Consider the following 27,016-nt stretch of genomic DNA (forward strand, 5'->3'; position numbering starts at 1 on the left):
ATAAGGTAAAAAGAACGTAATAAATGATTAATTAGTACAGGATTTATAAACTCATAGAAGAATGTATTTCTGCAGAAATTTTTATAACGATCAGAATTTGGCCTGAAGACTAGCATCCAAAGCAAGTAATGGAGTAAAAATGAATACAAGCGATGTTTAAAATAATCCTGAGCGTATTTTGGGATGACCATTTCGCTTTGTCAAATGTATCGCAAAATGATTAGCATATATTGGTCTTTTTAAAAGCTTAACTGTGCCAAGTCAAACAATTGTACAGTAAGGAAAACCTGTAGGCCACAGTAAGGAATTAACACTAGTAACAGCACAAGAATCCGAACCAGCTCTCCTGCTTACTAAGGAGATGGACTATCCGTTAAGCCCCACTGTCACTGTACATATTACTGCTGCATGGAGTACTCTAGTATGCGTGTCTACCTCACCGATACAGGTCGCAACTCATTGCCATTCCCCTTCTAAACTGGCATTAGTATTTCCAAATCATTTAGCAATCAACAAAATAGGGTTAATGCTGCCTGAATCTCAGGGTTACTTGATATGCCTAAGACATATTGCTTACACGCCGTTAATTGTACAGCAGTACTTTAAATACCAAAACTGGGTAGAAATTAGGTGGAAATTTATGGATGTACGCTGAAAAACAGGTAAGATGTGTAGAATGGTAACAGATAAGAAAATTATAAACATGTATGACAAAAAATTGGTCACCTGCAGGACACATTGCGCTAATCATGTGTGAAACTGCTGATTGACAGTGAACAAGACAGTCTACAAACTCCCACAGTTATAGTGCATCCAGCGGAAGTATTCACTGATTCCACGGAGCTACCAAGTTTCAGCAATTCTAGTTCCTGTGTTTCACTCTCATACAGACATTTTCTATGTAGTTAAGGTTGGGTAATTTAGTGGGTCAATTGAGATGTGTGAGAGCGCCTGAATGTTCGTCAGTGGGGTAGGTATGCATATATGCATATAGCTTTGTGAACATGAGTGTTGTTCTCTTGGAAAAACGGGATTTCCTCAGCACACTAAATGATAATTTGAAAATAAACAGCCTGATTCATGTTCACCGTAATCTGAACGAAGCAGCCCAAGGTGTAGTATGAGAACCATTCTAAAAATATCACACAACCAGCTCTGGCCCTGAGATACACTGTCCATGCACTGGAGGTTAAATGTCTCATAGGATTGTTGGTGTACCAAGGGACTTCTACCATTTGAAAAATTATAAAACCGTAACTTAGTGGACTGTAGTACAGGTATACATCCCCAGATTGTCCAGCTTTTGTGTTGTTTGAACTAACAAAGATGTGCAGCTCTATATGCTGTTGTGAGTAATGACCATTTGAGAGGTACTGGGCTTCAAAGGCCCCTTGCAAGCAGTTATCTTGAAAACTGGCTGAGTTGTTTCTTCCTGCATAGACAGAAGCAATTATTGTCATTTTTCTTTCATGAGGCATGTCGTCTCCAGTCCCTGTGAGTTAAGACGTTTCCACAATGATTGTTTTTATACCATGCTACATAGCTATGAATTGTACACCATTGAAAGTATACACATTGGGCAGTTGACGCTGATATACCAGCAAACCGGTCAGTTTCATTCACAGTGTTACCATGAACACGTTGAGACACGATAGCTCCCTTTGGTGGCGTTTCACATGAACAAATAGTAGCAGTCCTACATCATCTACAGTTCTACAAAACGAACAGTGGACTCTCTTAAGGCTGTGAGTAGTATTTTGGCCAGTGAGTGTATCCAGCTCCTTCTGCCGTTCTGCTAGGAGTCTATGTCGACACTTAATAATGCACTAATTCCATACAATGGACTGGGAACATACAAATTCAGTGCCATGACTTACGTGATCGATGGAACATCATATACCCAGCTCTGCTCCACCTACACTGCATCAGGCGACCAGCCAGCTCGTTTAAGTCAGTGGCTACTACGGTGCACAGTGAACTTAGCTGTAGATTACTTCTTGGAGTTGTAGAGTGTCACTGGTGGTTTAGTTCACATTTTAACGTGGAATCTGTAGAAACACTAACAGGTAGGTGACAGCAGCACTAACAATAGACATAAAGAGAGGCAAACTGATGTTGAAGAAACCTGCAGCAGAGAAGTGTAGTGGTTCCACTTCCAGCCGGAAAGTGTCGCACGCTCCACTCCGTCTTAACAGCGTCTCGACCTTGTTCAATAATAGAGTCACTCTGACAGCGCGATGGGCTGCAGAAGAGCACGCCCAGAAAGTAAGGAGGAGATTCCCCAGCACGAACAGCAGCCAACTGGAAAGCCACGACAGGAGCAGACTGTTTTGCTTGATGGCTCGCGCCATCACCACCCCATAGCTCAGAGTGACGATGATGACGAAGTTGCTACCGGCAGCGAGCAGCAGCGCCGGTCCGAAGTGGTGGCCACACAACAAGCCGCAGCGGTGCAGCGCCAGCCGGGCGCGCTGCAGTCGCCGCAGTTGACCGACCGCCACCAGAGGCGCTGCAGACAGCCCCGGCCACGTCACTGCCTCGTCCAGATCGTTTTCCTCGCGGATCCGCGGCCACACGCTTCTTAGGAGGTGAACACTCATAGTGCCAAGACAGTCTCGTATTACCAAAACGATGCAGGTGAACTGCGATCGCCAAACCATAGAGTATGCTTGGAGACAGAAAAGGATGATCGGCGCGCGAGCATCACTGAAAATATTGTATATGTAGAACACGAGAGGTATGAAGAGAAACATTAGAAGCGAAACCAGCAAGAGAGTCCCTATTAACTTCGTTTTACTGTAATGATTTCGGAAGTAATTTCTCTCATACTGGGCAAACAATTCGTCTACCAGTTCCAAATGTCGAAAAATTTCTCTGACGTATCTGTTTGCAGAAATTAGACATGTTGTCAACATCACAGCCGGCTCAAGCCAACTAAGGTGCGAGATCAATAAATTAATAACTTGAATCGCCAGTGATTGTCCAGGATGCGGCCGTAAACCTTTTTCGCTGAAGGTGCAGTATGAGCCAGCACCCGCAATGAAGATCAGCCAGCCAGATGCTATTCCTACAGTAGCCAATCTACTCACTCGTGCATTGAACGTATTATGATCTGAAGAGAACTGAAAGCCAAATGTAACTGGAGCGAGACCACATGCTTGAGCCAGAAAATGCAGAGGCCTGATGGCATTTTTCAAGGTGTAGACATTCATTGCAAAATAGGTGCAACGAATTTAGAGAATAGTGTCTTACTGCAAATGCATGGACACTCACTGAGAAAAACCAAAACGCGATGACAGAGGTAAGTGTAATTTACCCCACCAGGAACTAAAAAAAACTTCTTAATTTACCTTTCATTTTTTGTTCTGGTGATGTCATAAGATAGTTAATTAACCGCTAATAACTAAAATCAATGTGTTTGACTGTGATGAAAGAATGGGACAGAAAGCTAGTTCTCAATACTTGGTGCTTGTGAGCAACTACAACTCCAGGAGGCGGTTGGAGCCGCGACAAACGTCTTACTGCGAGCCCAACATAAGAATACTGTTCTCTTCCTATCCTACTTAATGCACTTAATGTAGATTAATTTCGATCTCCAGCTCATCAGCTGTAATGAAAGTGTGGTTGACAAGGCTGAGTGTGCTGTCATAAGCTAAATGTTATCAAAGGAGAACAGATCGAAGTCCAGTTGAGTTAATGTGATGAAAAGCACTACTTCATCAGTGGACATACAGGCAAACCAGTTCTTTAAGTATTCATTCATAAATTATTTTAGAAATGGTACATTATAGAAGCTCATGTTCCTGACCAAACAGTATGTGAAACTCAGCATGCAAATGCCAAGTTTCTTCTCATCACAGGGAAGACCAGACATTCTCCTATGTAAAACTACATGCTTTAAAAAATTGTTGGCTCTTATAGGAAAGAGCCCAGTTTTCTTCAGAGAGTTGTAATATTTGTCTTCCCGCTCAAAAATTGCTTCCAGACAATTTTCACATGATCGTTTTTCTTTAATAGTAGGGCAAACTGTCTAAAATAGGTATTTTCATTGTTTTGTGAGCAAAAACTTATTCTATTGCTATTAGTGTGTTGCTGTTTCCTGTAGTATATGCACTGTTATACGCATGATGTTGAAGGTTACGATTTTCTCGTATTTCAGAACATGTGATATAAATTCCAAGTACTTCACTGACACAATTGTGCATGTTTCTGCTAAAATTTGGCAAGTATTAGTAACCATGGTATAAACAAGTCTCTAATTTGATAGAGACAGTAAGGAGCGATTCACGCACTTGACGCACTTATGAATGACTAAGTACGTCATACTGGAACAATTTAAAATACTGATACGAGGTTTCTGACAATACATATGCCTATACTGAAGTAAATATGTGTTTCTATAATATTACGCTGTACATTTTAATGGTAAGTCCTGATACTACAACAGGGTGAAAGCTATACTGTATACGAATGCATACAGCCGAAATTAAAAAAAAAAAGTGTTGTAGTCTTATATGGGAAAACTTTTTATTTGCTAAGATGGCAAAAGACGATGCATCGGTTATTAGTTTCGACCAGTTAAATGGACACTTCACATTCCAGAAAGTGGTGCTTATATCGACTACTGAAGCATGGTGGTTCAAATTACCATTCAGATCTCAAAAATTATTGTTACAATACATACATATTATGTATACTGATATGTACATATTGTAACCATAATTTTTGGATTTGTAATTGTAAACCTGTTGTAGCAAAGCATCTTGCTTCAGTAGTCAGTAGACCAGGGCAGTAATGACGTGCCAACTACACGCATGCAGCATGTGCGAGCCGTGTGTTGGGCAAGACCTGGCCTGTAGCTCGACTTTGCTCGGTCCTTCACGGAAGTACCCAGAAAAGGGCGACATTTCATTTAGCACTGCAGTGTGCCATTTTCCGGTCGGTACAACTCTCTGCACTTAGCAGAATAGTTGTGTCAGCCCTATTTACCCTTCACTATTTGTTCGTGATACAGAAGACGTTCATAGGTCCAGTGGTTGTTCGCACAAAAAGATGTAGCCTAGTGATCCGTCATCACACTTTTTTAAAATGAATGGCGATGATAATAGAGGAGAGGGATGAGTATTCTTAATTTGCTTAAGCGATGGGTAGTGCGTATTTGCGATGAAACGACATTACAGTACCATACAGGAAGAATTTAAGGATTTAGTTGACAATGAAAGAGCAAAAAATTATAACGATCGACAGATGGAATTCATTGTTCAGTGCATGAAGAAGCACTTTGCGCTAAATTTGTAGGCATGTAGGAGTCGAGGCGACTGGTGCTACAAATAGTAACATTTATGAAGTTGCACGCATTATTGCGTTGTCAGTTGCACCGTTTTTAGTGGATCTGAATGAAAAGTACTGAGACTTCACATATAACTGCAACGTACGTTGCTTAAGTTAAGGGGGCTTCCTGAAACTATTTTTCGATTTAAAAGTCGCTGCAGATATTTGCGAAGGAAAAAGGAGTCCAAGAACGAAAATCAGAATATCCGGAGTCGACTGAAGACTTCGCAGTTTAAGTGGACTTGACTGTACACTGCACAAAGTGAGACACTGCATGGTAACTTCTCTTTGATTTGACAGCGGTGCATTTGTGTTGCAGGAGGAGTGCATGTGACACAGGCATTCAAATTCTCAAACTCACCGGCGTTAAAGAAAATGCGACGTTTGAAGAATTAATTGTGGCCTTGAAAGAATTACAAGTATAGTTTTATAAAGGTTTTGAGGACAGTGTCAGTCATACATGTGTTTCCGAGCTATTTTTGAGACCCCTTGCTGTGTCAGTTGAAAGAGCCCCTGGGAATGTGCAGATCTAAATGACTGACCTGCAAGGTAATTCCAATTTCAATGCCGAAACTTTTTACGTTAAAACTGTCCAGGATGTCTACAGTGGCTTCCTCAGGTAATTTACTGTCAAAAACAGTCTTGATCACAATTTCAATAAATTTTGATCAAGACTGTGTTTAGAAGTAAATATTTGTAACACATTGATCAGTGTCAGTCCCATCATGTAATCAAAAGTAATTCCTCAGGTAAGATTTCTAAGTATCGGTACAGATGTTGCTACAATATTTCGATCAACATATTTGTGCGAAATACCTTTCTTCCATGGTGAAACCAAATAAGTAACGATTATGCGTCAACCTTAGTGCGAGACTCTAAGGAATTGTCTGACCTGTCAATATGATGACAGACTGTAGGGTATAAAAAGCATGTTTTCAGCATACTGAAGATAACTAAATATACTTGAAAATTTGTTTTGTTTGTGATCTATGTTGTTGAGAAATGTGAAATATAAAACCAAGTGGTATGCCATATGACTGCACTCGCATTTAAATGTGGCACATTAGCAGTTTCCCCTCTTTCCCCTCCTCACGCTGACGCACTGTGGTTGGTAATGAGGGAAATGTCCAATGAGGCTGAGTGCTTTGGCACGGTATGTGAGCTAATATCTTGGCCACCTCTGATGTAGATGCTATACCAAGACCTAATGCCTGCAGTGTCAGCATCCAACACTAAATTAGTGCTCCTAAAATACCAAACACATATCAGACAGTTTTCCAGAAGACAGACGGCCATGCTCCAACATACAATAAGTGGTGACTCTGGTGCCTGTAGACGCCACGGGCTGCTCGGATCTATTCTTTTCCACATTACTTGTGATTTCAAGTAGGCCTGACTATTCCCTAACGCAAAGTGTTATTTCGGAAAGCGCTCAGGCCAGTTTGCTCCAAGTGAGTTTATTTCGATTCCGCCTGGTGCTGATTCTAGTGGCAATCCACAGTTCGCTTTGATTTTATCCGCTGGAAATTTCCCCATGTTAAAACTGAAGATGGACTCTACGCCAACTGGTCCCTGTGCCGAAGCTCAGACGCTGGAACATGGCGATGTCGTACAGAGGACACAGACATTTCCGTTGTGGACTCCCCCGTCTTACCCTCCTCTGCGTCAAGTTTGTCTCTTGCGAACTGCTTCCCGTCCTACTTTGGAGTCACGTCAGGAATCAGGCGAGTTTGACACGCCTTCCTCAACCGCCCCCCCCCCCTCACTCCACCCCTCGCCCATGCCAGATATCGCAGTAAGACGAACAGCGACGTCTCCTTGCCTCTGTGTCGATCCCCATCGATGGCGCTTCGGTTACACAATATTCGGTGCTTCTGCCTTTTAATCTTGTAGTGCAAGAGTCGCCCGAGGCTGTTTCAGTCTTGTCGCCTGCTGCGCCAGTTGTTCCTTCCCTGTCTGCCACCTGGATGATCCCCTCATGTAGCTGCTGCTAGTAGCGGGTACATTCAGATCTTGTGCTTGAGCCACCTACTCTCCCTGCTGATGAGGCGCCTTTGCCTCACGGCTGGTGTACACAGCGTGACCAACCGGATCGCTGTCTTGCGCAAGAAATCGCGGCATAAGTGCTCTGCAAGGCGTGGGACTAGTCCCCCTCCCTCGGACTCGTCTGTGGACTCACCAACGGATTGACTATCGGAATGTGGCTTAGATGGACTTCAACTTTGTCCCACTTTGGTAGATGACTCAGGCATATAGCCTTGTAACTTTTAATGTCAATCGCATTGAATCTGTGTTACGTCTTGCAGCGCTCAGTCAGTTTATTTATGATTGAAGCACAGACATCTTACTGCAGGAAATATTGCTTACCACCTTCTCTCTCCCAGTATTTCGGACCTTTTTTAATGTAGCGCCTGAAGGCTCGATGGGTGTTGCTCTTTTTAACGTGAACGTTTTCCCGCCACAGACACTGAAGTTCTCGATTCTGGCTGCGGGATTGGTTGTCATATTTGTTACGTTACCTTGGTGGTGCTTCATGCACCATGTGGAATGGGTCAAACGGTGACGTGCTCGAGTTTTTATGGGGAGGAGATCCCCTTACCTTTCGCGTAAGAATCCTCGGCACCTTCTACTGGGTGGTGAGTTCGACTACATGTTGCATCCCGCTGTTCATTCCCTCGTTTTAATTTTAGTCGGGATCTCCTTGAACTGGTTCGTACGATGTGTTTGAGGGATTTCTGGGAACATATATCTCCAACGTTATTAAAAGTTACGATTTTTACTGCGACGTCTAGTATCAGATTTGACACATTTTGTTTATTCGACGTTTTTGATCATCAGTTTCTTGCAGTCGACGCAACTCCTGCCCTGATATTTGTGCTGCTGCAGCAGCTACCAACCTCGCCCGACAACCCATGAAATACTGTCGTGCACATTGGATGCTCGTCATTTCCGATCTTGCTGAAGAGTCCGTTGATGCCGTGATTGGTGCAAAGCTGTTTGTTTCCGCTCAGTAGAGAGGGTAGTGGTACGAGTATGCAAAGCCGTGAATCCGAAAAATGCTGATATATGATCTCACTGCAGGGTGAGGGACTTTCGGAACGCCGAACTTCGTGACAGGTGATGCTTGTCTGAGTATCGCAGACGTTCGGTGCGTCAATGCTAAGTTGCTGCTGATTAAGAACCAACAGATGGAGAGATAAGGGAGATGTCTAAGCCACGTTCTCTCGTTAACAGGGAGCTGACGTCTTCCACTCACTTGCTTCGCCAGCTCACTCGTCGTCGTCGCTCTCTTGTTACTTCCGTCACCGCACGTGATCACTGTCAGTTGACTACTTAAGGTGTATGCAGCGCATGACACCGTGGGCCTGCTTCTGATGCTAGTTTTGCGACCCTCTGTGTGATAATCACGCCTGACCAGAATATTGTGTTTTTAGCGGATTTTCAGGTGGATGATGTGTTTTTAAAGATATTGTTAAATCCTTCTCTGATAAATCCTAGGGTCAGGACGGCCTACCAAAATAATTTGATTTACGTTTAGACTTCTCTTAGGTTCTACGTTTACTTCCATTTAAAAAAAAAAAAAGATTTGCGGAGTAGATCTGTGCTTACAAAATTCGAGGCGTGTAAAATTGTTCTCATTTCAAATCATCGTGGCCGTTGAACAACGGCTGACTTTCGTCCCTCAAGTTACTCAGTTTTGATTATAGAATTGTTGCACGGGGTGTGAACAGAAGATTGACCTTATTGCTTAGTTGTTTGATTTGTAAACATCAGAGTTGCCTCCCTGCCGGTAAAATCATGACTCTGGTGATAGAAGATAGGGATGTGGTTTCACTGCCGGCTGTTGCATCTATTCAGTGTGCTACTGCCTTTTTAGATTTTCTTAAAGTATTTGATCTCGTTACTTACGGGTATCTCGGTCACCTGTTGGAGATCGTTAGCGTCACCGCTCGTTCACGTTTCATTCCTTCTAACTGGTACAAGGCCATCGCAGCGTCAGTTGTGGCCAATTGGCGGCTGACACCGTCGGCTGTTTTCTGTCGAGGACTGCCCCAGGGCAGTCTGTTCCCTGTGTTTTTGTTTGTCCTGTCTTTCGAACCATTGTTGCGCCAAGTTTCTTATTAGCTATGAGGTATAAAACTCCCATGGTGGAACCTCACAGTTAGGCCGTTATGTCGATGACGTGGTGGTATTCCTTCTTCGAAGAGAAGCAGTCCCCTTGTTAAAAGACATACCTGATGATTTTGTTGTACTTCAGAAGCGCTGATGAATGAAAACAAATGCTAGTTCCTCAACATACGCGGCTTAGAGGACACCGTCCTTTCTTGGGCACGTTTTGTGAATGGATATACATCTTTGGGAGTTATCGTTGATCGTGACCCACTGAAGATGGCGGAAACAAATTACTGATAAAATTCAGGATGCCGTCCTGGAATATGAACGACACTGGCATACCATTTTGCAGAAATTATGAATATTAGACATCTGTTATTTTGTGTAAGGCATATTATATGGCACAAATCTTTCCCCTTCCCAAAACGGTAGCGCAGAAACTGCGGCAACTGTCTTACCTATTTACATGGCAAGGCCATACTCTTGAACTACGTTACGAGATTCCGACGATGCCGCGTCCCTCTCAGATATCACAGGCAAGGCGTCTGCACCGTGTGTCCGACGTGTGATACTGATGATTCTTACTGCCGGTAAACCTCCGGGGGTGTAAGGTCGTCATCAACGAAATTCTTCTCCAGCTAACGTTTCGTCCAGGACAGCGCTGGACACCTTCACAAGCGTTCTCCTCTTTTGAGCCTTGCTGCAGAAAGCCTTCATTCTATCATACTGATTTTTATCCGTGAATTGCACACTATCACGTAACGTCTCTTCGCTCTACTACAGCCAGTGAGTCTTGCTTCGCCTGTTGACACATGTCGCATTCATTTCAAATGGCGAAACTTTCAAGAATTTTATTTTGCGGTGAGCTACCTGGGGGACGACATCCTGAGGTGGCAATTGGTCACGACACAATTCCTTCTCGCTCGTGGGGACGGGGTGGTCTGTCCCAATCCTGTTGAAATGTTATCACCGCATGTTCGTTGGAAAGCTGCATGGACCAACATCGGTCTCCCGAATCACGTGGTGGAAAGAGCTTCCTTTTGACACAGAATCATTAATAACTTGTTACCTACTAATCAACGTCTACATCGAATTGGATTTAGTGACAAAACCACAAAGTGTCGATGTGGTTCCTTGGACACGCTTCCGTAGAGATATGCAGTGGTCAACTGTCGAACTCAGTCTGGGTGCTGATTCTGCTTGCTTTTCCCACCATGACTTCAATGACTTTTGTCACTGCTCACACCAATGACATTATCCTGCGGACAGATTTCTCCTACTTTGCGAAGTCGAAGAGTAATTCCGTGATATGTTTAATTTCACATTTTGTACATTTTTTTGTTGCTGGCGTCGGGCAGGGAGGGGGAGGATGACTTTTTGACGTTTGAGCAGTACATGCTTATTGCATATTGCGAAGCCTCGCACTTGCCGCAATATCTGGACACTTTTGATAACATGCTAAATCTCACGTTTACTAGACAGGTTGTTGGTCAGGTTGGTCAGTCGGTGTGATCTCTGTCCCACTGACACGTCGAGGTAACACATCGGTCTACGGGATCATTGTGATGTGTTATATAGAGGGGAGAGAAAAGAAAAAAAATGGCTCACTTCGGGAATCTGTGGTGAATGGATCGCTGGATAGAGTCCCACTCTTTCTTTTATTTTCCATTTATGTGTATATATGATCTATTTCTGTTCTCCACATACGTTGTATTGCTTGATATGTATGGCATATGAGGGAAAGTGTGGTGGAGGAACATACGAGCTTCCACATGCTTTGTGGAATAAAAGAAGAAAACAAAGATCTTAACTAATAATCGAACATTGTAGATACCGGGTTCGAACCTCTCCACTGTTTAAATTTTGTATGAAAAGCATTGTCAATTGCACCCAAGGACTTCCGGCATATGAAGCCCTTCTCGTTCTGCCAACGGCATTGTCAAAGAGGGCGGAGGAACGAACAGAGTTTCAGGGCACTCTCTTGCCCTTCGGGCGGGAAACTACCTCTAAAAGACAGAAGAATCAGCAATGATCAGCGGCATGAGGATACACAGGACATGTGACTTATAACTGAATAATTGTCAACATGATCTATCAATTGGCAAAGGATTGCGAACTAGTCCTCCAGTTGGATGTCTGGGAGGGGCCCATGAGAAAAACAATGAGTAACCACCGAACGGGTAACGTTCTACGAATCATGGTGTGGAACATCAGAAGTGCGCACATGGTAGGCTATAAAATCTGAAAAGGGAAATGCTAAGGCTCAGTCTAGATATGGTAGGACTAGTGAAGTGAAATGGAAAGACAAGGATTTCTGGTCAGACGAGTATAGGGTAATATCACTAGTAGCAGTCAATGGTGCAACGAGACTAGGATTCATTATAAATGGGAAGATATTGCAGAGAGTGAGTTATTGTGAACAGTTAAATAATAGTGTTGTTGGCATTTGAATCGACAGCAAGCTGAAGATGAAGAGATAGAGAAAGTATATGATGATATTGGACAGGTAATTCAGTACGTAAAGAGAGATGAAATCCTACGACTCATGTGGGATGGGGGATTAGAATGCGGTTGTAGGGGAAGGAGTAGAGGAAAGTGTTACTGGGGAATATGTGCTTGATAGTAGGAGTGAGAGAAGAGAGCGAGTGACTGCATTCTGCAATAAATTTCAGCTACCAATAGCAAATAGTCTATTCAAGAATCACAAGAGGTATACGTCGAAAAGGCCGGAAGATACGGAAAGATTCCAGCTAGATTACGTCATGGTCAATCAAAGTTTCCGAGATCAGATATTGGGATGTAAGACATATTCAGGAACAGATACAGACCACAATTTATTAATGATTAAGAGTAGGCTGAAGTTTAAGAAACTAGTCAGGAAGAATCAGTGCAGAAAGAATTGGGATACGGAAGTACCAAGGAATGAATAGGTATGCTCGCAGTTCTCTGAGGGTATAGATACTGCGATAAATAACAGCTCAGTAATCATTTTAAATGAAGAGGAGTGAACATCTCTAAAGAGTCCAATCATAGGAGCTGGAAATAAAAATATAGGTACAAGGAAGGTAACTGTGAAGAAACTTTGGTTAACAGAATAGTTGATCGATGAAAGAATGAAGTACAAAACTGTTCAGAGAAATTCAAGAACACAGAAATACAAGTTACTACTTTTTTCGTCATCAGTCTTTTGACTGGTTTGATGTGGCCCACAACGTATCCTCTCCTGTATCAACCTCTTCATCTCAGAGTCGCACTTACAACCTACGCCCTCATTTATTTCTTATTTCCCCAATATCTGTCTTCCTCTGCCATTCTTTTCCTCTACAGCTCCCTCTATTACGATGGAAGTTATTCCCTGATGTCTTAACGTCCTATCATCCAACCCCTTCTTCTCGTCAGTGTTTTTCGCATATTCCTTTCCTCTCCGATTCTGCCCAGAACCTCCTCATTCCATACCATATCAGTCCACCTAATTTTGAACATTCGTTTGCAGCACCACATTTCAAATGTTTCTATTCTCTTCTGTTCCTGTTTTCTCACAGTCCATGTTTCACTGTCACACCATGCTGTGCTTCAAACATAGTTTATCACAAGTTTCTTCCTCAAATTGAGTCCTATGTTTGATAGTAGTAGACTTGTCTTGGCCAGGAATGCTCTTTTTGACAGTGTTGGTCTGCTTTTAATGTCCTGCTTGCTCCGTCAGTCAGTCATTGGTTATTCTGCTGCCTAGGTAGCAGAACTCCTTAACTTCATCGACTTCGTGACCATCAATCCTGATGTTAAGTTTCTCACTGTTCTCATTTCTGCTACCTTTTATTACTTTCGTCTTTCTTCGCTTTACGTTCAATCCTTATTCTGTACTCATTAGATTGTTCATTCCATGCATCAGATCATATTACTATTCTCCACTTTCACTGTGGATAGCAATGTCACCAGCGAATCGTATCACTGATATACTGTGATGCTGAATTTTAATTCCACACATGAAACTTCCTTTCATTTCCATCTCTGATTTTTCGATGTATAAGGTTGAACAGTATGGATGAAAGACTATATCTCTGTCTTACAGCATTTTTAATCCAAGCATTTAGTTCTTGATTGCGTAGAACTTAAATAAATAGGAACTGCAGGGAAACTAAAGCGAAATGGCTGTTTGAAAAGTATGAAGAAAACTAAAAAGAGTGATGCGTGGGTGTTGCGTGATGTCCCTAGGTTAGTTAGGTTTAAGTAGTTCTAAGTTCTAGGGGACTGATGACCATAGATGTTAAGTCCCATAGAGCTCAGAGCCATCTAAAAAGAATTTTTAGTTGGAAGGACGGTCTTAGCATTCAGAAAAGTCAAAACCGACTTTGTTGAAATGAAAAGCAAGGGTTTTATCATTAAGTGTGCAATGGTAATTCCAATGTTAAGTGCAGAAGAGTGAGAGGATAGGTGGCAGAGTACGTTAAAGACCTCTGTGAGGGACAAGACTTGCTTTATAACGTGGTGGATGAGGAAACAGGAGTCGATAGGGAAGAGAAAGGGGATCCAGTATTAGAATCAGAATTTAAAAAATAAATTTAATTACTGCGTAATTTCACTATTTCCAGAAATCTACTTCCTGAAAAAAAGCGATCTCACACTGTGTTTTGTGAGAGGTTCACTCTACAGAAATCACAATTGGTTTAGCAAAGGTTTTTGTACTTGACATAGTACGCTGAATGACACAGAGCAATGGCATTACCACACTGCAGAATACAGATCCGAGACGAGTCCCCCATTGCGGGCTTAAAAAAAAATTGTGGTTTTGTGGCCCTCAACTACGTACCCTCAGACTCAGAGTTGAAATATTAAAAGTTTTGGATGGTTTCGTTGTCTAGGTGCAGGGGTATATAGTTGCTGCGTTACAAGCAAAATACTGCTGAGTATAAGTATACAACATGAATACACACATGAATCGAATCGTCGAAGATTCCTATCACTTAACAATTGCGAATATTGAATGTAACGTAGAAATTTATAAATGAAAGATTGCAATTAAGTAAAATCTTCAGCGACTATTCTTAAAGACTTTAAATGATGAATACGATAACAGAAGTCCCTTTAAGAGTGCCGTTTTTTACTGCAAAACACTTATTGATGTGCATGGCCCAGCATTTAAAAAAAAATATAAGTTGAATAGATTCCTACTTCACGTAGTTAGTTATGAACAACAGCGTAGCTCGCGAGATATACACATCTAAACGCACACTACGTCTTCACTGCAGAAGCCACAGAAGTCTCACAAGTGCACAAGTCGGCACTCTGAAATATTTCTATGTCCCGCGGCCACGCGCAAACTGCCCCCCTCTCCACGTAGTCGCTGCGACCGACCGTCGCTGCTTCCCATCCAGCACCCTCTGTCCTCTCCAGCATTCCTCCTCTACTACGATCAGTCTCCCCATTAACGAGCGCTGTGATTGGCTAGAGCGCTCCCGCCATTTCTCCAAGCCAATGCACACTCACAAATATATTGAAACACATTCAAAAAACTGGATTTACACTTACATCACTTGAAATTAAATAAATATTCCTACTGCTGGACCATAAACACGCTCCAACACACATTGTTAAATACATAAACAAATCAAACATATATCAAAGGAATAGAAACTAAACGTAGGCCAGTAGCCTAATGTCACTGTGCTTTCTAAAAAACAGTAAATATTTGACCAATTTCTTCATGTACAATATGTTGTTGTTGTGGTCTTCGGTCCTGAGACTGGTTTGATGCAGCTCTCCATGCTACTCTATCCTGTGCAAGCTTCTTCATCTCCCAGTACCTACTGCAGCCCACATCCTTCTGAATCTGCTTAGTGTATTCATCTCTTGGTCTCCATCTACGATTTTTACCCCCCACGCTGCCCCCCAATACTAAATTAGTGATCCCTTGATGCCTCAGAACACGTCCTACCAACCGATCCCTTCTCCTAGTCAAGTTGTGCCACAAGCTCCTCTTCTCCCCAATTCTGTTCAATACCTCCGCATTAGTTATGTGATCCACCCATATAATCCTCAGCATTCTTCTGTAGCACCGCATTTCGAAAGCTTCTATTTTCTTCTTTTCCAAACTAATTATCGTCCATCTTTCACTTCCATACATGGCTACACTCCATACAAAAACTTTCAGAAACGACTTCCTGACACTTACATCTATACTCGATGTTAACAAATTCCTCTTCTTCAGAAACGCTTTCCTTGCCATTGCCAGTCTACATTTTACATCCTCTATACTTCGACCTTCATCAGTTATTTTGCTCCCCAAATAGCAAAACTCCTTTACTACTTTAAGTGTCTCATTTCTTAATCTAATTCCCACAGCATCACCCGACTTAATTCGACTACATTCCATTATCCTTGTTTTGCTTTTGTTGATGTTCATGTTATATCCTCCTTTCAAGACACTGTCCATTCCGTTCAACTGCTCTTGAAAGTCCGCCGGCCGAAGTGGCCGTGCGGTTAAAGGCGCTGCAGTCTGGAGCCGCAAGACCGCTACGGTCGCAGGTTCGAATCCTGCCTCGGGCATGGATGTTTGTGATGTCCTTAGGTTAGTTAGGTTTAACTAGTTCTAAGTTCTAGGGGACTAATGACCTCAGCAGTTGAGTCCCATAGTGCTCAGAGCCATTTTTGAAAGTCCTTTGATGTCTCTCACAGAATTACAATATCATCGGCGAACCTCAAAGTTTTTATTTCTTCTCCATGGGTTTTAATACCTACACCGATTTTTTTTTTTTGTTTCCTTTACTGCTTGCTCAATATACAGATTGAATAACATCGGGGAGAGGCTACAACCACGTCTCACTCCCATCCCAACCAAGGCTTCCCTTTCATGCCCCTCAGCTCTTATAACTGCCATCTGGTTTCTATACAAATTATAAATAGCCTTTCGCTCCGTGTATTTTACCCGAGCCAGCTTTAGAATTTGAAACACAGTATTCCAGTCAACATTGTCAAAAGCTTTCTCTAAGTCTACAAATGCTAGAAACGTTGGTTTACCTTTCCATAATCTTTCTTCTAAGATAAATCGTAACGTCAGTATTGCCTCACGTGTTCCAATTTTTCTTCTGAATCCAAACTGATCTTCCCCGAGGTCGGCTTCTACCGGTTTTTCCATTCGTCTCTAAAGAATTCGTTTTAGTATTTTGCAGTTGTGACTTATTAAACTGATAGTTCGGTAATTTTCACATCTGTCAACACCTGCTTTCTTTGGGATTGGAATTATTATTATTATTTTTTATTATTTTTTTTATTTTTTATTTTTTTATTTATTTATTTTTTTATTTTATTTTATTTTATTTTATTTTTTACTTTTTATTTTTTTTTTGACGTCTGAGGGTATTTCGCCTGTCTCATACATCCTGCTCACCAGATGGTAGAGTTTTGTCAGGACTGGCTCACCTAAGGCCGTCAGTAGTTCTAATGGAATGCTGTCTACTCCCGGGGCCTTGTGTCGACTCAGGTCTTTCAGTGCTCTGTCAGTGTCTTCACACAGTATCGTATATCCCTTTTCATCTTCATCTACATCATTTCCATAATATTGTCCTCAAGTACATCGCCCTTGTATAGACCCTCTATATACTCCGCCACCTTTCTGCTTTCCCTTCTTTGCTTAGAACTGGGTTTCCATCGGAGTTCTTGATATTCATACAAGTGGTTCTCCTTTCTCCTCCAGCCATCCCTGCTTAGCCATTTTGCACTTCCTGTCGATCTCATTTTTGAGACATTTGTATTCCTTTTTGCCTGCTTCATTTACTACATTTTCATATTTTCTCCTTTCAGCAATTAAATTCAATATTTGTTCTGTTACCCAAGGATTTCTACTAGCTCTCGTCTTTTTACCTACTTGATCCTCTGTTGCCTTCACTACTTTATCCCTCAGAGATACCCATTCTTCTTCTACTGTATTTCTTTCCCCCATTTCTGTCAATTGTTCCTTTATGCTCTCCCTGAAACCCTGTACAACCTCTGGTTTAGTCAGTTTATCCAGGTCGCATCTCCTTAAATTCCCACCTTTTTGCAGTTTCTTCAGTTTTCAACTACAGTTCATAACCAATAGAGTGTGGTCAGAGTCCACATCTGCTCCTGGAAATGTCTTACAATTTAAAACCTGGTTCCTAAATCTCTGTCTTACCTTATCTATCTATCTGATACCTTGTAGTATCTCCAGGATTCTTCCATGTATACAACCTTCTTTCGTGATTCTTGAACCAAGTGTTAGCTATGATTAAATTATGCTCAGTGCAAAATTCTACCAGACGGCTTCCTCTTTCATTTCTTACCCCCAAACCATATTCAACAACTACGTTTCCTTCTCTCCCTTTTCCTACTCTCGAATTCCAGTCACCCATGACTATTAAATTTTCGTCTCCCTTTACTACCTAAATAATTTCTTTTATCTCATCATACATTTCATCAATTCCTTCATCATCTGCAGAGCTAGTTGGCATATAAACTTGTACTACTGTAGTAGGCGTGGGGTTCGTGTCTATCTTGGCCACAATAATGCGTTCACTATGCTGTTCGTAGTAGCTTACCCGCACTCCTATTTTTTATTCATTATTAAACCTACTCCTGCATTAACCCTATTTGATTTTGTATTTATAACCCTGTATTCAACTCCGCTAATTCCCACTATATCTAACTTGAACCTATCCATTTCCCTTTCTAAATTTTCTAACCTACCTGCCCGATTAAGGGATCTGACATTCCACGCTCAGATCCACAGAACGCCAGTTTTCCTTCTCCTGATAACGACGTCCTCCTGAGTAGTCCCCGCCCGGAGATCCGAATGGGGGATTATTTAACCTCCGGAATATTTTACCCAAGAGGACGCCATCATCATTTAACCATACAGTAAAGCTGCATGCCCTCAGGAAAAATTACGGCTGTAGTTTCCCCTTGCTTTCAGCCGTTCGCAGTACTAGCACAACAAGGCCGTTTTGGTTAGCGTTACAAGGCCAGATCAGTCAATTATCCAGACTGTTGCCCATCAACTACTGAAAAGGCTGCTGCCCCTCTTCAGGAACCACACGTTTGTCTGGCCTCTCAACAGATACCCCTCCGTTTTGGTTGCACCTACGGTACGGCCATCTGTATCTCTGAGGCACGCAAGCCTCCCCACCAATGGCAAGGTCCATGGTTCATGGGAGGGGGTGGGGGGTGGAGGATAACTTTTTAATGGCCAGCAAAATATTACCCTATGACTGGGAGATTAGAGTACGCCTACGTTGTCTTAGAAGCGCTCTGTTGGCCATTTTCAGAAAAGGTAGTTGGCTTAGGACAAGGGAGGGACATGACTGCATCATCTCGCTGCAGCCACCGCCTCCACAGCCCTGCCGCCGAGGCACATCAAATGGTTCAAATGGCTCTGAACACTATGGGACTTAACTTCTTTGGTCATCAGTCCCCTAGAACTTAGAACTACTTAAACCTAACTAACCTAAGGACATCACACACATCCATTGCCGAGGCAGGATTCGAACCTGCGACCGTAGCGGTCGCGCGGTTCCAAACTGTAGCGCCTAGAACCGCATGGCCACTGCGGCCGGCCGAGGTACATCTGATGTGCTTATTTGGTCCAGCTTTGCTACTACTGCCCACCATCCATTAACGTGTCAGCATGTCAGTCTATGGTAACTCCTCGCAGGCTTCTGAGGACCGCCAGGAGCCGTCTGTCCTCTACGCCCACTTGTAGCCACGTCTCCTGCTCCCCCTCGGGCCCTCTAAACACCTCTCCTTCAACCTGTTAGCATAATTTGTGTCGCACGTGTGCCTTGTGTTCTTCCTGGGATGAGCTTTATAAGTACACCTTCCCCCTTCCACTCAATAACAATAGTGTTGGTCCTCCTGACAGAAGTTTCGTTCTTCTGCGTCCCTTGGCACCACCAGCCCCTCAATGTCTTTCACTAACAGGCTAATCCTGTTGCTGCAACAAAAATCCAACCCTACTGTAGTTATTATCTTTAGAAGAAAGGTACCATAACAAACAATGGCTGGAACTTTTTCGACGGCGGTCTGTGCACTTGGGGAATTGTATCCCTTACTTTTTGCTTCCTCTTGTAGATTCTTAGTGGTACTAAGTGCGTAGATGTTATATGTGTTTCTGTTTCTTGAGATTGTAGATTTTAATGGATACAATATTTTTTACTATTTGAGTATATTGTGGCTAACAGTCCTGAGTATTGTTTATTGTATTAGACGCCAAACTCTGCAGTTTGGACAAAAATGTAGCACATATAAATAGCTCCATGTTTCTTTATTGGATAAACAATAGTTTAGTTCCAAACACAACAGTTCCCTACCTACACTGAGATATATGTATGATGTTTCTAGAAAATACCTTTCAGTAGGGAACAAATTTTTAGAAGTCATGTTCATTTAATGTATCTCCGAGGGTAGCTGTTGGTGTTTGACGTAAGCAAGATTGAAATCGGCGTGAAAGGTTCGCTGGCCTGAGACTACCATCGGCGGGAGATACAGATGGACATCTGAGGGTGCAAGCTTATGACTGTATGGTCGGTGATGCAGGAAAGCACAGCTTACTGTTCGGTCTTGGCACCAGAGACGACATGAGAACGGGACTTGACATTGTTGTTGAGCAGCTAGGCGATCTTGTCTCTCCTTGCAACAAAAATATCGACACGGTATAGCCAGAGTGTCAACATGCGATTCGAGCTGCTAATCATGCATCATTTCCGAATATCCACTGACAATTATTTTACGAACCAGAGTTCTGTGGAATTGTCCCACTGTCCTCACACATTATGAGGTAGGCTTCCATTATGTGAGGACATGCTTTCATTCGAGCGCTTACAGCTATAAACAGGACTCAGTTGTATTTTTCGACCAGTTTTCTACCTCTTCCACGTTCATTTCTCTGCCGCCTCTTTAATGTCAACTGGTCAGTAAACCCTTATCTCCCTCCTTTACCATTTTGGTCGCTACCTTACCCTGAATGTTATGACCATATACTGATCCTGCTACCACTGTTTACGTGCTCAGTATACGCCATTATCCTCTGCTCATTCAGTTTGATTGTGACATTGTTCGGAACTCAACTGACTTCACAATGTACGGTTCATCGCGCATCAAATCGTTTAAAATCTTTCTTCTAGGGTTCATGGGCAACTCCTCCAGTGACCCACGAACGGGTGTACCTCTTCCTGTCTAAGATTATTTCTGTACTTCTATAAAGATTCTGGTTTACTGTGTCATTGTCAGTAACAATTAAATCATATAATAAGTCTTTGGAACTTTAGTCCTTTAGTTCATTTAAATAATTAATGTTTCTTACAGATAAATCATTTTAAACTATTCAGTTGACATTAACAGAACTTATTGTTCCTGAATCATGACTAGCTCACTTGCATCCTACACTGCAATTGCGATTTACACTTTTGTTCCTTCTGAACTTAACTTGTTTGGCGACTGTATTTTGTCTCAGTTACTTATTAGTGTATTCAGAAGTTCACATCAACTGTAAATGAGCTAGTACAACCGGAAAAGTGATTGTGCTTGTGGAAGAAAGTATTCATCATATATGTTAGTCGACGTTTCCCAGATTACGTGTCTTCCCACATATCGCAAGTAACTCAAATAGCCTGAAATGCTAAATTAGTATCGTGCACTACAATTTAAACATCTATCGTTGACAAACCAGAGAGAGATATAGTTTTCTCCATTCAGTACCAATAATTTAAAAAATAGCAGTATTATTAAGAAATAAATGACATGGAATCTAATTTGTGAAGAAACACTTCAGTATTCTGACTTTTGTAATTTATATTTGTTCTGTTCGTCTATCCAAAACGCTTATTAAAGTTCTTTTGCAGAAACTTAAAAATAACTAATTTATACCTGTATTAAGTATTGCATCAAGCAAAATAGAACAGTAATCTGTCATGCAAACTAAAAATACCTCACAATGCTTATAACTGGAAGTAATCCATTTCCACTGACTCGATTAATGGAAGCATGAATTTCATTTCACTTATTTACTTCCAAAGGGTCTGCCTATATACTACATGTCAGAGTAAATCCTCCTTACACCATGTATTTTCTTATGTTAATTGTCTCTGGGGTATTATTGTTTCTGTGTCTATTGTACACACACACACACACACACACGCACGCACCCGCTCTCCCCCCCCCCAGCCCCCCACCTCTCCCACACACACGCGCACACGTGCAAACATCAGTACCGTTGGAATATACTGTATTACTAGCATCCAGTTCCCTGCCTGAAGCCCGACTTTCTGTGTTTAATTGTACTTCCAGAATCGCTGTACCAACTCTTACACCGTTTAAGATTCGATCTGGGAAGTTATGTGGGGCTATGTTATGATCTGAATCGTTCCTCGTGCCATATTTAAGAATTTCATTCTTTTCATTTCCCTGAGACCTAGAAGCTGCTGATGAAATCTTCTGCCAGCTCCTACATCGTCACAGAACTGCTACAATGTGTTGATAATTAGATTATTTACACCGTTCAGCTCCTGTACAGTGTGCCTGTGATTTCTCTGTACCCATTAAGTTGCCACTAAGATACACCATTTCTTCCATGATTAGAAAATGTTGCAGCAATCATAATAAATGGAAATCCGATTGCGCAATAATGGCCGAGCAGGTGAATAAGGCAATACCCCCTATCTCAGTTCTTAATTTTTTTCCAGGGTTCGTCTTTGCGCAGTGTGGTCTTGCATTATCGTGTTGGAGAAAAATGTCTTTTATGCTGCCAATCGCTGGGTATTTTCGAATTACAGAAGGATTTCACACTGCATTCACAGTTTGTCCAGGTTTCAGCGCTTCAAAATGAACGGCCTCGCAAATACTCCGCCAAACTCAAAAGCGGCTTTTGGAGTGTAAGCCTGGCTTAGCTGTACTTCGTGGCGACTCAGTCGGTCACTACCCTTGCGGAACTCAAAAAGCGTAAGATGCCGGATATGTATCTCTTCTGGTATTTGGCTGGCCACTTTAGCATAAATTTTCAAAAAATTAAGATTAAGTTATTTACAAGTCAACAAGTTACTCTAACCTGCAAATGTTTTGCACGGGTTTGAAGTACACAGTGAAATGATACATGTCAAAGGATTATCAACATGCGTAGAAACATTACCTTCTGGTCCCCATAATACAATACAGCACAACAATGCTTACCTAAATATCTGCGTCCGTATCGACTCCTTACATCATCTCACTGCTCTACAAATATTCATGCAATGACCGGAAGAAAACTTCGCAGAAAATGTACAGGATATTGCATCTTTCTCCTTTACAACAAAGGCACTGGACTATCGTATTTATACCCTTATAACAGAAGTGACTTTCAATTAAAATTTCCTGCCCTTTACGGGAATTACGTAATGTGTGTACGAGTACAGGCTGTGAAGCATGAACGTCGCTATATGAAAGTTTGGGTGTGGCCATGAGTCATGTACGGATAACCAAATCTGGGTTCAAGTCCCGGTACGGCACAAATTTATACTGTCGTCATTCCCCTATACAGCTAATAGTTGATAGTAATCGCAACTGTCATGTATTGCAGAAGAAATGGCAGCAACTGGCCCTTGTAGGCAGAATTTTGTAATTTCTCTCTTAAGTGTCATTTGACGAGTCGTCCATTCCAGCATTAGATTTGTGTAATAATCATATTCATAGACGTCTTACCGTATTCAGCACACTATGTGTGACTATAGGTCGGCACTAGATATCATTGGTAGGCTAACAGCTAATTTTTCATTACACTTTTTCAATTCGCTTACGGTCTGATAAATGCGTCTTGTAACGATCAGGATTTTTAGAGCCGTATTAATTTAAAAAATCTGTAAGTTCCTCCTCTGTTTTCAGGTGCAGTGATGTTTTCACCAGTTTACACAAGTATTTTGCAAAAACGTTGTAAACATTACAGCTGCTGGTCGCACCTTTGTTTATGATAACAGCATCTCCTTGAGATAGCCACCAGTATCATTCGTGCCGCTGCAAAATGCTCTCTCATCTGTTGGAGAACTTATGCACTAACCCATCTCTTTTTGGAGAAGTGATGGTCGTCTGTTTTTCTTTCCTCTATGAACGATATCACAATTCGACAACTCGGCTATTAGTGTACTCGTCCATGTACTCTCTCACCGTTTCCTGCTGATCTTCGTTGTAGTCTGCTGGGTGGAAAGTAGTCAGCATTCATTTGGCCAGACCGTTTCAGGTCGCTGTCACACCACAGCCTGCCGTATGCAGAGCCGACAGCAATTGAGGCGACTCGTCCTTAGCGTTCAAATTCAATCTTTATTGATTTCTAGGTCTTTCTTAAGCCTGCCTATGATTCAAGCCTCGTGTACCGTATTTGTTCATTATAAAGAGTCTCAGTTTATCTCTACAGTTGTAAGATCCCGAAACGTCCACTTGAGTCCTTCTGGTTCCAAACAAACCGTTTAGTGAAAAAAATACGAGCTTACGGAATATCGGACCAGGTTTGTGATTGGATTCAGGATTTCCTAGAAGAAAGAACACAACATGTCATTCTTAACGGTTCAAAATCTGCAGATGTAGAGGTAATTTCGGGAGTACCGCAAGGAAGCGTGATAGGACCTTTATTGTTTACAATATACATAAATGACTTAGTTGACAACATCGGTAGCTCCGTGAGGCTATTTGCAGATGACACGGTTGTCTACAAGAAAGTAGCAACATCAGAAGACTCGTACGTACTCCAGGAAGACCTGCAGAGGATTAATGAATGGTGCGACAGCTGGCAGCTTTCCCTAAACGTAGATAAATGTAATATAATGCGCATACATAGGGGCAGAAATCCATTCCAGTACGATTATGCCATAGGTGGTAAATCATTGGAAGCGGTAACGACCGTAAAATACTTAGGAGTTACTATCCGGAGCGATCTGAAGTGGAATGATCACATAAAACAAATAGTGGGAAAAGCAGGCGCCAGGTTGAGATTCATAGGAAGAATTCTAAGAAAATGTGACTCATCGACGAAAGAAGTAGCTTACAAAACGCTTGTTCGTCCGATTCTTGAGTATTGCTCATCAGTATGGGACCCTTACCAGGTTGGATTAATAGAAGAGATAGACATGATCCAGCGAAAAGCAGCGCGATTCGTCATGGGGACATTTAGACAGCGCGAGAGCGTTACGGAGATGCTGAACAAGCTCCAGTGGCGGACACTTCAAGAAAGGCGTTACGCAATACGGAGAGGTTTATTATCGAAATTACGAGAGAGCACATTCCGGGAAGAGATGGGCAACATATTACTACCGCCCACATATATCTCGCGTAATGATCACAACGAAAAGATCCGAGAAATTAGAGCAAATACGGAGACTTACAAGCAGTCGTTCTTCCCACGCACAATTCGTGAATGGAACAGGGAAGGGGGGATCAGATAGTGGTACAATAAGTACCCTCCGCCACACACCGTAAGGTGGCTCGCGGAGTATAGATGTAGATGTAGATGTAGATGTAATTTACAGCAGTTAATGCTGCACCCTACAGCACAGCTGATATTGGGAACTGCCCTCGTGTCTGGATGCCTCATCCTAAAGGTACCGTTTTGCGTTGATACCGTTAATTTTAAATTGCACTATCTTCGTTAATTGCACGCTGATGACAATTTGATCACTGTTTTCTTCCTCTGACGATGTCATTCTCGCAGCAGCTCTGCATTAACCAAGGCCACATCAGTAACCCTCTGCAAATCAATCTGCAGTCTATCCATCATTTGAGCCTTTGCGGGGAGCTTCCAAAACACATCGCATCTGAGCCTGCGTATGTTTGCACACAAATTCTCATAGTCACTACCAATGAGTCACTACTAGAGTGTTATGTTGCATTAGCGTTAGCAGACACTGCAGTTGTTTGTAGCAAGATCCGGAGCTTTAGGTGGAATTGGCAGTCTTTCTCCAATAAAAATACTAATAAATTCGTGATAAAGCAATAAAATGGCCCATCACAGCTCAGACGAAATAAATCATGAATGCCCTTCTAGATTATTAATAACCAGATTGTCAGGGCCGTGCGTGAGAAGTCAGTCTTTATCCACTGACGTCTCCAGATATACAAAAACTTTGGTTAAGCAGGGAGAACACGCGGCTTTTGAAAAACGAATGTCTGTCATTACACAGGATTCAGAAATTAGCAAAAGTGGGAGACGTTATACACGACTCTAAATGAACATCTGACAGATCTGTTATTTTTCACTTTGGACACTTATTTCCATTAAGCTTAGCAAGATCATCCTTACTTAAACATATGGTCACAAGTTTAGTAAAAACAGATGATCCCTCTAGTGACGAATGTTCCAAGTGCCGTGCAGGTCTTCTCCATCTGCCGTCCTGGAAGACAGTATGCTATATAGAAAACAGTACTCACATCGTGTATCGTAGATCAGTATCAGGACTGAAGCCATTTTTAGTTATGAATACGAAACATTTTGCTTATTTTAGTATTTTTCTCGCGTATAGATTTTAATACCAACTGTTTAGCAACATGGTGATTACTTCCTTCGTAGCTGGCTCCCACTTCAGAGAGTATAACTGCTTGCTAACACCTCGATACGATTTGCAGTAGAGATAATTCTTGCTATTAGCAGATGTGCTATACTCGAACACACAGGAGACAGTGATCCTTCTGCCTGTAAATAGACCGTAAGATGGGTTTATCATTAGTAAATGTTTTTTTTTTTATCCTAAGACTAGATGTATTACGTTAAAGACGAGGGTATTATCTTTAGCAACTGATTTCGCTGTAGTGGAGGCTCCCAATTAGTTTACAAATCAATTATTACTTCCAGGAGTTTAATTAAGCATTACAGCTATTTGCTACTCCAATGAGAATATGTGAACCGAAAAACTGGCATATTATTTTCCATAAAGTTCCTCAAACATACGAAGTGGTGAACGATCAATTAGAGACTGTTTCTGTACCACCAAATTGGGAGAGTTGTGAAACTGTTGTGTGTGCTGCAACGTTCGTTATTTTACACGTATTGAGTTTACTTCCTATGAGGTCTTGACCAAGACAAACGAACATCTTTCAATATAACAACGTACTTGGCATCAGGTATGTGTTACTGCACTATACAATATTACGTTTATTATCTCGTGACATCGATCGACCAGTGCCTACGATACTTTTAAGGAATGAAATTAATACAAAAATGTCACTGTAGGATACCTACTAATACGGTGTCCAGGGCACTATATAATAGAACACTTTATAGACTCTTTGCTGATCGTAGTTTCGAGAAAATTTCTGATACAACAAAAGAGCAGTTTTATGTCTTCTTGTTCCTTCTACATCTACATCTACATGTATACTCCGCAAGCCACCCAACTGTGTGTAGCGGAGTGCACTTTACGTGCAACTGTCATTACCTCCCTTTCCTGTTCCACTCGCGTATGGTTCGCGGGAAGAAAGACTGCCGGAAAGCCTCCGTGAGCGCTCGAATCTCTCTAATTCTACATTCGTGATCTCCTCGGGAGGTATAAGTACGGGGAAGCAATATATTCGATACCTCATCCAGAAACGCACCCTCTCGAAACCTGGA

This window comes from Schistocerca nitens, chromosome 1 (assembly GCF_023898315.1).
Source record: "Schistocerca nitens isolate TAMUIC-IGC-003100 chromosome 1, iqSchNite1.1, whole genome shotgun sequence".
NCBI classification, from domain to species: Eukaryota; Metazoa; Arthropoda; class Insecta; order Orthoptera; family Acrididae; genus Schistocerca; species Schistocerca nitens.